The sequence below is a fragment of the Dermacentor albipictus genome, chromosome 1 (genome assembly GCF_038994185.2).
Source record: "Dermacentor albipictus isolate Rhodes 1998 colony chromosome 1, USDA_Dalb.pri_finalv2, whole genome shotgun sequence".
Classification (NCBI taxonomy): Eukaryota; Metazoa; Arthropoda; class Arachnida; order Ixodida; family Ixodidae; genus Dermacentor; species Dermacentor albipictus.
In genome coordinates this window covers 220,743,149-220,757,128 of record NC_091821.1, presented here as the reverse complement: position 1 = coordinate 220,757,128, position 13,980 = coordinate 220,743,149, and the positions used below count along the sequence as shown (strand labels likewise).

The 13,980-nt window shown below is 47.4% G+C and overlaps 1 long non-coding RNA gene across 4 annotated transcripts in view; it reads right to left on the bottom strand.

Moving 5' to 3' along the window:
• Positions 1-13,980, bottom strand: part of LOC135919904 (uncharacterized) — a 62,014-nt gene that overhangs the window by 35,333 nt on the left and 12,701 nt on the right. For 2 of the 4 annotated variants that reach the window (XR_010570097.1, XR_010570096.1), the window contains one exon: positions 1,500-1,767. This is a non-coding gene — a long non-coding RNA (uncharacterized lncRNA). Of the gene's footprint in view, positions 1-1,499; positions 1,798-4,059; positions 4,191-13,980 lie in introns of all 4 variants that reach the window. The other 2 variants (XR_011511082.1, XR_010570095.1) reach the window with 2 other exon arrangements.

Sequence of the window (13,980 nt, the reverse complement as noted above, 5' to 3'; positions counted from 1 at the left end):
CAATGAATTTTAAAACAGTTTCCTAACAGAAACAAAGGAGCACGCGGAAACTGTAGAACTAATGATTTCAACGCGTCATGCAATTCATTACAAAAATCAGGTGTCGCGTTGGGCGGCTTGTAGCACAGGCAAAAAAGAGTGTACAAACAAGCTCTAAGCTAGAATTCACTGGTATCATATGCAACGCTAGGTTATCGGCTACTGCCATAAGTACACCTACCCCTTTTCCGGCGTGACCATCACATCAACAGATGGTGTACTTTTTAACGCAGTCAAATTGTTCGCTACTGGCTACTTCGGGAGAAAACCATGTTTCTGTAAGCGCCACAACGTCAGCACTGCATGAGTCATAAACAGCCGTTGAAGTCCGTATATTTGATAGCAGGCGGGACATACTTCGAGGAACAGGAGGTGCAACATTTGCTGTTTTTGAAGGAAGCGGCATGACCTGCAGACGTAGAAGCGGACGAGAAATCGCTCGTTCTTCCGTCACTGCCATATTCTAGTTCACAAATACTATCGGTTGCTCGCGAGTAGACAAAGCACTTTTTGTTTATATATAGTTTGTTGTACCGCACCGTGAACTGCTCCTTACTAGCTTTTCCGTATTCATAAAGTTTCTTATGCACACTTCGTGTAGCCTTTGCCGAAGCCCTTGTCACAAGCCCTGAACTTCGCTCTTCCAATGAGAATGCCCTCGCGTAACTTGAAAGACCCAAGTTTGATTATGACGAGCCGGCACTTCCCCGGTGCGAATTTTCCCAGCCTGTGCGCACAAAGATGTGCGTTCGTCATCGGTACCCAAGTTGAGCTTCAACGTTGTATTAAGGATTTTACAAACCTTTTCTTCGCATTGGGCCCATGTTTTGGCAGCACTGTCTTCAATGCCATGTAATATCAGATTATCTCCGCGGGAGCGATCTTCAAGCTCGTCAAGATGTTTGGTTAAAGTTGTCAGTTCCGGTATCACGCCCAAGCTCGCGTTTTCTCCAGTCAAGGGGAGTACGGTAGCGCGATTCAAAGACGGGACAAAAGAAGACACAAAGGGACACACACAGCGCTATGTGTGTGTCCCTTTGTGTCTTCTTTTGTCCCGTCTTTGAATCGCGCTACCGTACTCCCCTTGAAGATGCATTACCAACAAGCCCACATTGCAATTCTCCAGTCAAGCGCATAGTGAAAGCCTGTTGTGAATGTCGCAAATTTTTTTCTCGAGTGAATTCAGCGCTTCTTTAAAAGCGTTTAGATATGCCATAACCTCATTGTGCTTTGAATCAATGTTCTTATGAAGGCATTTTATCAAACAAATAAGTTCTTCGTGCTCTTTGCTTGGCTCCTCCTTCGGAGGACCAAGATTCAACTCCACGTCATCGGCTAGAAACAATAACCTTGTTACATATACACACTCGCAACGAAGAGAGTAACACTTGTGGGCATGGAAGTGCTAGCACACAACAATTGCTAGGCCTTTTACAGTTGAGCGAAGGGGAAGAACCCACCTGCACGACAAAGCAGAATGGTGTTTAAGGCGGCTGCATCACTGAAGTATACTTCCAAGTCCACTGAGCGGGGGCGGTAGAGACTTAAGAAGCGCTCTTGCGATGCATACGGCGATGTGGAAGACCAGGTAGGGGTGAGTACAGGCTAATACTCGCGAAGAAATAAAGCGGGCCCATTGCCACAAGCTGAAGGAATTGCTGGCAATCCAAAGGCGAACACGGCGTCACATCGGGGAGGTGGTAGCTCGGTAGTTCCTGCGCTGCGTTGCTGGAACCACGTGGAAACAGTTATCAAAGCCTGCACGATAAAGCAGAATGCTACATTACTGCAGGCGGCTACATCACTGCAGTACTTCCATGCCCACCGAATCGTATTGACGTAGAACGAGTTCTCAGGACTACGCCAGTTTCGAAATGTTAATTTTCAAAGTGTCCGATGAAATGCACTGGCGTTACAGTGACTTTTGTCAAACCACAAGTTTGACAGCGCATATCTCGAACCCGGTGCCATCCTCAGAATTCGTTCTATTCCCCCCTTCTTCCCTCCGGTCGGTTAAGCCTCTGCCTGAGACTGTATGCAGGCCTAAAAACAGCTATTCCACACTATACGTCGCGGCGTACTCACGCTGTAATCGAGGATCAACTGTGTTCATTAATTCTTGATTACAGCGTGAACATCGCCAAGCGTGATTTATGACGCGGCAGTGTCTGCCCGGAAAAATGCGTTCCCAGTGGTTCTCGTTTTGCGCGATAAAGCTGAGTCGACCCACCGAGCAATAAAAGTGACAAAGTTGTTGATCTCAATGCACATTTTCGCCACCGCAGGTCGACGTATGCGTCCTTTCAGCAACTACAATTGGAGAGCTTTATCTGCGGTGCACAAAACTCGCAAACAGGATAAACAAAGGGTGTAGTGTGCCTATGGTGCACCTTACGCCGTCTGCGCGAACTGCACGACTCAGCTAGCGGCTCAAGATCACTGGCACGTTGAACAAAGGTACGCCTTGACTGTACATATATGGAGCTCATTAGAACCAAAACTGGAGAGAAAGCGTTTGAGTCGGCGCAAAAGAAATCATTCGGCTAATGAGAGCCCGAGGAACCGTGCGGGGTGTAGCAACTGCGAATTATCGACCCTGGACACGTTCCCCACCTCCCTCCGGCGCTCGCATTCACCGCTAGATCACTGGGGCTTCGACCGTGCCAAGGTCACAGTGTTCCGCGCGGTGTCCCTGCTGCCTCGCGCGGGGTGGCCCGCCGCCGTGCGAAGCACTGCGTGACAGAGCGGGGCCGCGCGGGGCGAACTTTTCCTAATCGCTCATTGTTTGCGAGGCGCAGATAGTAGGGGCAGTTATACAAACCGGGCTACAAAACGCCGCCGCGCATATTTCCCCGCCGGCCGCGGCGAGCTTAGCGGCTGGAGCAGCGGCGTGACACAGAGCGCCCTCCAACACGGGCGGGGCAAGCGGCCCGTGCGTTGTTCTATACGCACATACTGCACGCGTTCGGGGGACGCATGCCGGCCGGTTCCGATTGTGTACCGGCCACGTCAAGGGTAAGGCGCGCACGTAAACCTGGAAGGCGGCGGCCATTGTTGGATCCGATGTCGTGGTGCTTACGTGAGAGGGACAACGCGCCGCCGGCTTATCGGCCCAGATCCCGCGCGTGTCTGTTCGCTTGTTTTCCGGACTCGGCTAAGTTTCATTTCACCCGCGGTGCACGTTGCTCGTCGGCGAACAATGGAAAGCTTTCGCATGCAGTACGGAAAGTTCCGAGCTTCAAGGCGCTTCGAGACATAAAAAAAAAGATGAAACAAAAACGCGGGCAAATATTGTACATGCATGCAAGCCACCGCGTCGGTCGCGCCCAATTGGAGGGCTTGTTTTTGAACGAAAATCATGGGGTTTTTTTTTTCGTGTTTCTTCCGCATAAGGGCCGAACTGCGCGAAGTCGGTTACTCCTGTCGAGATTACATCCTTTGAGCAAAGCTAGAGTTGCGGGGAAACAGGCACAGCAAAGCCAAGAGATCGAGAGAAACAAAAGATGCGACAAGCAGCGTGCGTTTATACTGAAGCAGCAGTTGTAACGTCGACCGCGCGACACTGCACGCGTCACTGAAGCTGGTGTGCGGGGTGCCCCTCTGGTGGCTCTGTCTTTGGCGTCGCACCGGTGCTGCAGGTCGAATGCGTCAGCGATGACCGGCTCTGACATACAATAAAGCCATTTCCTGCGAGAACTTACAATGTTGCGCCCCCTCTGTAGAAAAGTGACGACCTCAATAACGCACACGTGCGCTTTGGGTGATGGCCATGCCTTTCGCTCGCACTTAGGGAAGTGGCCGCCTCGTGCATGTTATCGCGCTTGTTTCTTGCAGCGAAAGCGCGCTCGAACAACAAGCGAGCGGGCGCGCGACCACATGTCACAACAGTAAACGCATGCAAGGCGGTCACTGCGTTGCGTCGCCCTCTGCCGCGTTGTGAGCGAGGACACGAGGGACACGCAGCTAGCGCTGATCCAGCAATGCGTGACTGCGCCGGTACTACCAGACGCTCATGTTTACCTGAGCTGAATCGGTCTTGCGCAGCGCTCTGATTCACTGATGCCTAGCGGTAGTGGCAGCGACGGCGGATTGTAGTATTCACTCTCGTCTCCGGAGCAACCTCAACAACCGGACACGACCTGCGGTCACAGCTGTACGGGGACAAACGACCGAGCCTTGACGAGGATCGCTACAGGTCAGGAGAAGCGGATCTTAAAGGCGAAGCTTTCTATGCCTCGCTGACTCATGCGTGAGCGCCGAAAACGCACGGCAGGAAAGCCAACTTACACATCTGCGTAGAACACTACAGTTTACATTCGCAGTTGTACCGATAGGAACAAGTGGACAATGCCATGCTCTCAACACACACACACACACACACACACACACACACACACACACACATATATATATATATATATATATATATATATATATATATATATATATATATATATACTGTGCAAGTATAGAGCGAAGTGAAGTGTTTGTGCGTGTAATCAATGGCTCCATGAAATAAAGTCTATGCAACTTAACGAAATGTGTCTTCATTCAACGTTCAAATAATACAATTCTAAACAAGCAATCAAATCGCATATGCATAGCATGCATGGGGTCACTCAGCATTTCTTGTGTTTGATCGTTGCGGGGTCATTGGCTTTGGACGTAATTATTTATGGGGTTTAACGTGCCAAAACCACTTTCTGATTATGAGGCACGCCGTAGTGGAGGACTCCGGAAATCTCGACCACCTGGGGTTCTTTAACGTGCACCTAAATCTAAGTACACGGGTGTTTTCGCATTCCGCCCCCATCGAAATGCGGCCGCCGTGGCCGGGATTCGATCCCGCCACCTCGTACTTAGCAGCCCAACACCATAGCCACTGAGCAACCATGGCGGGTCTGCTTTGGACTTAAGAGGAAGTGTTAGATCAGCCGCAACTCCGACGCGGCCTATTCAAATACATGTAAAACGCAAAAACGTGTTTCTGAGATAACCCCTGGACCGATTTTGATGAAATTTGTGGCGTTCGAGAGATAAAGGTAAATTCTAGTGACGGTTGTAACCGGAATGTCGATTGAGGGCCTGAATTTTGTTACAGGGATTTCTGAAAATTCGAAAATTTGAAAGATGTAGAACACGGAATTTACAAATTAATAGCTCTGCATCAAGAAATCATATCGCAGTTCTGTAAACGGAATCCATTAAATCATTCAAAGCGGACAAATTCTATATGTCAATTTTTATCTTACGTGAATTTGCTACGTTGTGTACAAGGGTTCTGCAAAAGCTGTATTTCCATATTACTAATTTTTTTAGATTCACCTGTAACATATCAATTTTGTTCGCTTTAGATGTACTATTACATGCAATTCACAGAATTGTGATATCATCTTTAATTGCTGAGTTAGAGTTGTAAACTTGGTAGTCTCGTTTTCCAAAAAGTTGCATTTTTTGCCCGTTCTTAATAAAAAATTGAGAGCCTAAATAAAAAATTCGAAACGAGCAGTCATTATATTTTAAGTTTTTCTTTTAAATGAAACAAACCTCGTCAAATTTGGTTTAGTTGTTGCCGAGAAAAACGAATTCTCCTTTTACATGTATTTAGATAGGAGCACCCGAGCTAAAGCTTCCTCTTAAATTCAGTTTGCGTTGAGGGAAAGCTTCGAGTTCAACCATCTTTCTTTAAGAAAGGGGCTTTGATTTTTTTTTGATAGACTGCACCTGTCTGATTATATACAGGGTGTCTCTTTTCTTTAGCTGCAGCAAATTTTACAGCGAAGCTGTATATGGCTAGCCGATTCGTCCGTCCGTCCGTCTGTCGCCTGTACGCCGAAAACTTCTCCGGCGCAACCCCACGCGCATGCGCAAAAAAAGAAAGAAAGGGGTGCGCGATTGGCTGCGCCAGTATACTGACGTCGTTGCTCTCCGTCGCAGCCGAGCGCGCGCGCAGAAGTTTCTCTCCGGCTCCGAAATGGGTATAGGCCACGCGTAATACGAACTCCTGAGGAGCAGGCAGCTTTCGATGAGCAACGTCGTGAGCAGAACCGGGAACGAGCTCGTCTATGCCATGCCGATGCTGCAGCCCGGGTACAAGAACAGGCTCGTGCAGCCGAGCGGAAGCAGCAGCTGCATACCAAGGATCCGGCAGCTTATACCTAGCTGTCGTTTAATGAACCGTCGGGATTAACCCAGTGATAAACACCGGGGCCGCACGTTTCAGCTCCGCTGGTTAACGAACTGTCGGAGTGCTTGCGCGGTGATTTTTTTTTCGTTTTTCTTGAGCCATATATGTAAACGCCATAATTGTCACCTCTGCTGCCCTATATCTTGGATTTGGACTGGTAAGCAAGGAAAACATGCTCGAGCGTGGAAGTTCCCCCCCCTCTCTCTCTCTCACTGTCAGCGTGTGCGTGTGTGTGTAGGCAAGTGCTAGGTAATCAAAATTTGCTTGTGGAAGATTGCGTAACTCTAACCCTTGATCTACATTACTCGATGAGGCGGCCATTACTTCTACGAGAAATCAGACCTATTCATTGAATAATTAACATAATTACGTTAACTTATTTATTAATTACCTTACGGCACATATTTCAATATACGAATTGTAGCTTGTGAGTACGCAATACTGACATAGGAAGAGTTCTGAAGATGGCACTAATTTCGAAATGGATGGATGGATGGAGTAACTTTATAGAAAGGTCCTGCGAGCTACGGGGCGCAAGGTCCCATAGAGCGGGCTACTCCCACGTTGGGACCGGGAGTTGTAACTCCCTGGCCGCATCGTGGGCTCGCTGGACGGCCCAGAGCTGCTCCGCCAGGTCCGTGCTGCGTAATGCGTCTTGTAGCCTGGCTGAGTCTTGATCCTTGTTTGCGTGGAAATATGCACCGTCAAACTTGTTGTTTGACAAAAGTAACTGGAACGCCAACGCACTTCGTCGGATACATTGAAAATTATCTGGAAACTGGCGTAGTCCTGAAAATTTGTTCTACGTCAAGAAGAGAGAGAGAGATAAACGGGTTGTGGAAGGCACGGAGATTAACTGGAGAAGAACCTCCCTGTTTTTTCCAGCTCGTTCCGTTCTACGTCAGTATGCCTTACATACTAGCTACAATTCGTAGATCGAAATATGAATTAAAAAGTTAATCAGCGTAATTATGTTAATTATTCAATTAAGTATTTTGATTTCTCGTAGAAATAATGGCCACATCATCGAGTAATATAGATCAAGCGTTAGAATTGTACTATCTGGCGCAGAAAATTTTTAAAAATTTGCTGCAGCCAAAATAAAAAAAATATATATACCCTGTATATCGATCAAGCACAGAGGCAAGCAAGGTACGTTTAGTTCAGAATATTTTCCAGCTTCAGAGTATTGCTTTTATTTGTTGCTTTTATTTCTGCGTACTTGTATGCCGTTTGACGCGAAACGTACCGCAGGTCAAATGGCGGAGAAATGCAGAAACGCCACGGGGCAGAAAGACGGGCCCCGAACGACCGCCGCCACTGAGGATGACAGACACCGGCGCGATAGTTGACCGAGACAAAAGCCTTTATACGGCGTGACCCCGGGTGGCCGGCTGGCATATAGCACTGTTGTTGGTTTTGCAGAGCGCCCGTTGCTATTCATTTCCTTACAAAAGGTAATGAGGAGAGCGCTCGCGGGAAACCGCAACAAGCAGAAAAGAAGAAGTTTCCACAGGCGGGTTGAAGAACCGGCACCTGCAGCGCGAAGTCTCATTAGAATGCTTCCAGTACGCGACGAGCGTGCTGCAGCATCAAGCAAATGAAAGTGCTCCACTAAAGATGGCCTCCGCCGAATGTCGCATTGAGCGGGGCGAAGCCAGGCGAAGCGGGGCTACATTGACCTCACGGCTGCAGCATGCCAACGAACACGGGTTGCGCAAATAAGAGCCGCGACAACTGCTTCATCGCGTATGTCCGCGTCGGCGGGACGCTGCGAGTGCGAGAGGAAGGCAAATGCGTTGCACCGCTATATGCCGATTAGCGACTGTCAATCATCGACACGTCGATAAGAAAAAAAAAGTGTTTAAGCAGTAGGAAAAGAAAAAGGGAACGCTTAGAACAACCAGCAGCCTTGCTCGGAATTCATTAAGTGTGACCACAGCAGGCTGTCATAGTGATCACTGCCTTAAATAACAACTTCTCTGCGATGCTCACAACGTCGTATTTGCACAACGGTGTATTCCCTGATATACAGTCAGCCACAACATCTTACGGAACACGAATTGTGAGAAAAGGCTGAATATCTGCGCAGCCTCACAACGCAGCCTAGTATTCGCATGTACATCCTCTACTAGTACACGTGAACAACATTGTGATATTCGGTTTAACTGCCCACTGTTACAGGACCCGCCGTGGTTGCTCAGTGGCTATGGTGTTGGGCTGCTGAGCACGAGGTCGCGGGATCGAATCCCGGCCAAGGCGGCCGCATTTCGATGGGGGCGAAATGCGAAAACACCCGTCTACTTAGATTTAGGTGCACGTTAAAGAACCCCAGGTGGTCGAAATTTCCGGAGTCCTCCACTACGGCGTGCCTCATAATCAGAAAGTGGTTTTGGCACGTAAAACCCCATAATTTTTTTTTACTGTTACAGGCTGCTTGGAAATTGAACGTTTTCCGAGATACTGTGGTCCGTAAGCTTTTGTGGCCAAATGTACCTCCTGAAATCAATGCACAGGCACTACCACTTTCAGGGCCTGCGCGGCAAATAAATCCCGGCACAAATTGCCAAGCGTGAACGTGGCGCGAAAGCTCAGTGGTGAGCGTGCATATCGAACTGCACATTGCCGCAGCCGAGGCACGAGTTGGATTTTCAGTAGCGGTGGTGGGCGAAGTTTTCTTCGCCGCATGGTGAGCGTGAATTTGAGTGAGAGGGTGGCCCGATAACGATGACGTAGCGGCGAGGACGGGGCGGACACACCAATTCCAGTTTTGAGTTTCTTACTACTGTCACGGTAATACGCGATGAACCTCGCCTCGGCCTGACCACAGGTTTGTTTTCCTTTTCTTCCTAAAGGCAGCTGGTGTTTCAGCTTATATAACGGTTGTTTCCTCCGCACTTATGCGGTTTGTGCAATCCAAAAGGAGTATGTATGCGCTTGCAAATATGCAAACTTGAGAGTGCAAAGAGAACGAATGCCAGGAACGAACCTTCTCTCAGATGCCCAGTATGGCTTCCGTTCAAGCTTTTCTGCGGCATATCGCAATTCTTAGGCTTTGCACATGGCATTGCCTCCGCACTTAATTTCAAAGGACATATTGATGCTATATTTATGTGCTAGTGAAACATTTGCTGTGGTTTGTCAAAACAATCTTCTCATTAAGCTTGGTACGACTAATCGTCACACAAAGCTACTTGGTTGGATAAACGACTAAGTCGTTCCAGAACCCAGTTTGTTGCACTTAACCACACTCGCTCATCCCTCGTCAGTGTTGCTGCTGAGGTACCACATAGTTCAATCCTGAGTCCCCTGTTGTTTGTTGCCTATATTAGCAATGTCGTCAAAGTAATTGGAAACACTTCTGTTAAGGTAAATTAAAGTGCCGATGACTGTTCTCTATTCTTTGAAATTAAATTCTGGGGTTCTTACGTTCCAAAACCATGATATGATTATAAGGCACACCGTAGTGGGGGACTGCGGAGTAATGTTGACCTCCTGGAGTTCTTTAACTTGCACCCAATGCGCGGCACACGGGCGTGTTTGCATTTCGCCTCCATCAAAATGCGACCACCGCGGCCAGGATTTGATCCCGCGGGCTCCGGCTTAGCAGAGCAACGACAAAGCCATTACGTCACCACCGCGGGTGTTTTCTATTCTAACATATATCTAATACCAAAAACAAATCGCAGTTAAACAAAGTTTTCTCTCGGTTTTGTGCGTGCAGCAAGTAGTGGCAAATATCAATTAAATAAAAAGAAACAGTTTCAATTACTTTTTTGAAATGAAAAGCAACCACTACAGTTCATGTAACTTAACGAAGCGTACGAACTTGCGTCTGTTGACGCAAGTTCGTACGCTTCGGGCACCTTTGGGTGACAGATATAAAATGGCATAAACACATCGATCGAAATTGTACAAAGGCGCTGTGGAAATTAGGTTATCTTAGAGGGAACTCGCGGGGTGCAACAAGAGACTGCTAGTAACAACTTGTATATCGCTAATAAGACCTCTGCTTGAATATGCCTGGGTATGATCCTTATATTCCGCCATCTTTGCAAGCTAGTGCATTATTTTTGGAATCGCTTGTCCATAGACGCACTCGTGATCGTATAATTCTATTGCACAAAATTGTTCGTAGAATAGCACTTATCAAAGCACCGCTCGTTTTTTTCTCATTCCTTTAACCGACCTACTCGACGTAGTCATTACCTAACATTGTTCCGTTAGAACGTTCACTAGGCTGTTATAAATTCTCTTTTCACTTGCACACATTTGCGATTTGGGATGATCTTGGTGGGTAATTTCATGAGAATTTAGAGCTATGACATAGACTCTTCTCATCTACGAAGTATTAATTAATTTTTTTATAGTATTTTGCTCCTGTTCCTGGTTATGATATGTTTCTTGACATTTTGATCTCCGATCTCGTTCTTGTCTGGTCTGTAATATTTTATGTACTCACTCCTCAGATATATTGATGTGCAAGAGGCAGTATTTGTAAGTAAATAAATAAATAAATAAATAAATAAATAAATAAATAAATAAATAAGCGCATGGCACATATCTTGAAATTCTGGCCAGTAAAAGTTTGTAGCCAACAAAGTAAACCACTTAAAAACGGGACCCGTATTTAGGAAAAGCTCTTACCCTAAAATTATTTGTAAGCGAACATGTAGTAAACCTTGATACTTGACATAGTATGGAAGGCTGGAGGCCAATGGCAAAGAGCACTTATGAACGAAAAGCCTATTGCTTTGACATGTCCACTTTTTGTACTCATGTACATTTGTTTTTGAATAAACTTCGAACTTTGAAAAAGAAGTTGGTCAGCTGTCGAAATTTGGCCTTGACCCTTTGGAAGGTTACTGATCGCGCGTGACAGGTATATTCAGTTTAGAGCGCACATACTGTTTGTAATAAACCCATCCTAGAGCCATTCATAAGTTGCGGACAAGTGGACGAGCACGCTAATATTGTATTGGTTAGAAAAGTGATGCCCCAGGATTATCACTATTTGGGGTATACCCCCGAAAGCAGGAGAGAAACAATGTGCTGAAGGACGACAACACTTTACCCAAGAAAGTTATAGATGCATTAATAAATGATACTCTGTGTATATATTACCGATGTGTCTGTTGCAAGAGAGATGAGCTAAGATTAACCAGACTTATCAAGAGATGAGAGAGAGAGAGAGAGAGAGAGAAGGAAAGCATGGATGTTAACCAGTCAAGAGTCCGGTTGGTTACCCTACGCTGGGGGAAGGGAGAATGGGAACAGAAAGAAGGGAGAGACAGAGGGTATGGAGACGTGCACGGACAGTACTTGAGTCAAAGCCGTTCGTACAAACCAGACGTTCTCAAATAGCACAGAAGTGCCTTCACTGCCTTCTGAGCCGATGATCGGTGGGGGCGGTGCTCTGTTCACTCAGCGGACGATCATCTAGTCTCCTCAATGTGTTGGACAAATATTGTCTTTGCGCTTGAAACTGAGGACAGTTGCACAATAAGTGGTCAATGTTCTCCTCGCATCCGCAAAGATCACATGCAGGACTATCGGCCATTACAATTAGTGCTGGATAAGATTTAGTGAAGGCAACTCCCAGCCACAACCGACACAGAAGAGACCCTTCGCGTCGGTGCAGTCCGGGCGGTGGTCTCAGTTGCAGTGAAGGGTTTATTCTGTGCAGTCTTGTCAAGAGGTGAACTGTTAAAGAAAGTATGCAGATTCCATTCACTGTGGGAATCGGTGTACGGGAAGCTTTCATGAGCCAGCAAGGCAAGATGGCACATTACGACAAGACACGCGACTTTTTTGTGTAGGCTATGGTTTGGCGTCGCGTTTACCAATGCCTATGCGTTCCGCATAGGGATGGCCGACACCGCAGCTTGTGACCACTACGACATGTTCTGTCCCAGTGCCGGCACTACAGTGTGCAGAGACAATCGCTTTCCGTCGTATTCAACGCCCGACGCCCGACCTCTATGGGAAGAAAGAGTTTTGCAGCATCTACGGGACTTATCGTCGCATCAGAAGGCCGTGCAAGTGCTACTGCGCTTCATGCGATCTGCCGGCCTGTGTGAACGCCTCTAATGGGAACGTCCTTCCTGTTCGTTCTTTCTTGTTTTATCTTTCGCTCTAATTTTGCCCTCTTTCCAACCATTATACTTCGCCCACTCCAGTGCAGGGTAGCAATCCGGAAACTCGCATCTGGTTAACCTCCATGCCTTATTTCTCTATCTGTCTCTCTATATACGATAAGCGATGACAACACAATGAGAGGCGCGCAGCGAATTTCGGCTACGAACGCGTCTCCACAGTCTTCATCGTCAGCTAGATGCACGCGTTCACTTTTTATCGTTATGCGACGCGCGGCTAACGCTTCGAGCATCTCAAAGCGCTGGCTTGCACGAGAGAAATTCGTAAGGGTTTTTATTCCATATATTCAAGCACGCGTGTGTAGATGGTTTGCTTATGGGGATTCGGTGCTTAGGAAACCGGGTGCGAAAGCAACTACTGGACTTTCTTTTTTTTGTTCTTTTTTTTTTTAGCGACAGCTACCACTCGCCGTCAATGCGCACATGTGGAGTGCGAGCGCGGCAATTTGATAGCCATTAGGAGCATAACAAAGAGGGGGGAAGAAGTTATCAGAAAGCTTCGCTTTAATGGTCGAATGTCGCAGCCTCTCGCGAAATAAAAATTAATTTCAGGGTCTTGACGTGCCAAAAGCAAGATCTGATTATGAGACAGACCCTAGTGGGGGACTCCGGATTAATTTTGACCACCTGGGTTTTTTTTTAACGTGCACCCGATGCATGTTACCGCGGGCGTTTTTGCGTTTCGCCTCTATCGAAATTCGGCCGCCGCGGCCGGGATTCGATCCCGCGCCCTCGGGCTTAGCAGCGCAACGCCAAAGCCACTAGGATACCGCGGCGGGTGGCCTCTCGTTAGCCGTCAAGACAGCAGTAATCGGTACGCCGAACGGAACGTGATTGTGTCGTACCAACATTCGACGCACAATTAACTGTGTTGTTGAGGCTTTTTAGTTGTATGATACAGAGCGTGGCACGTAGCGTTGCGCTGTTTACATTAGGGTTCGGTAACAAATGGAATACCGAACTAGTAGTTGAGCAACGCCATACGCATGTAGGCGCGAGTTCAAACTTACCCGCTGTGGTGGCGTATAGTGGCTAAGGCGTGACGCTACTAAACCCGAGGGCACGGGATCGAATCCCGGGCGCGGTGACCGCATTTCGATGGAGGCGAAATGCACAAACGCCCGTGTACCGTGCATTGTGTGCACAGTAAAGAACCCCAGGTGGTCAAAATTCATCCGGAGTCCCCCACTACGGCGAGCCTCATAATGAAATCGTGGTTATGGCACGTAAGACCCGACTTATATAAGTTCAAACTTCGCTAGGTGGCACTCGGCGAGTCATTTTCTTTCGCGTTCTAGAAGATATATCCTGTAGCACTATCTGGTCTTGAGTGCACATCACATATATTTTCATTCCTAGTGGCTCAACCCATGGAAACGAACATTGTCATGGCAGCAACCTTGTTATATTAAAAATACTTTTTTAGTTGGGCGGTCGTAAACTGGGTGCTTCATAAATTTCCTCATAAAGCAATAATCGACGAAAATAAATGAGAAAAGAAAATGCGGCTACTTGGCAATCCGCACACGCACGAATGTTCGGCTTCTCGCTGACACGCTCCAAAGGCGTGAGAATAAGAACGTTTGTACGTGGTGGTTT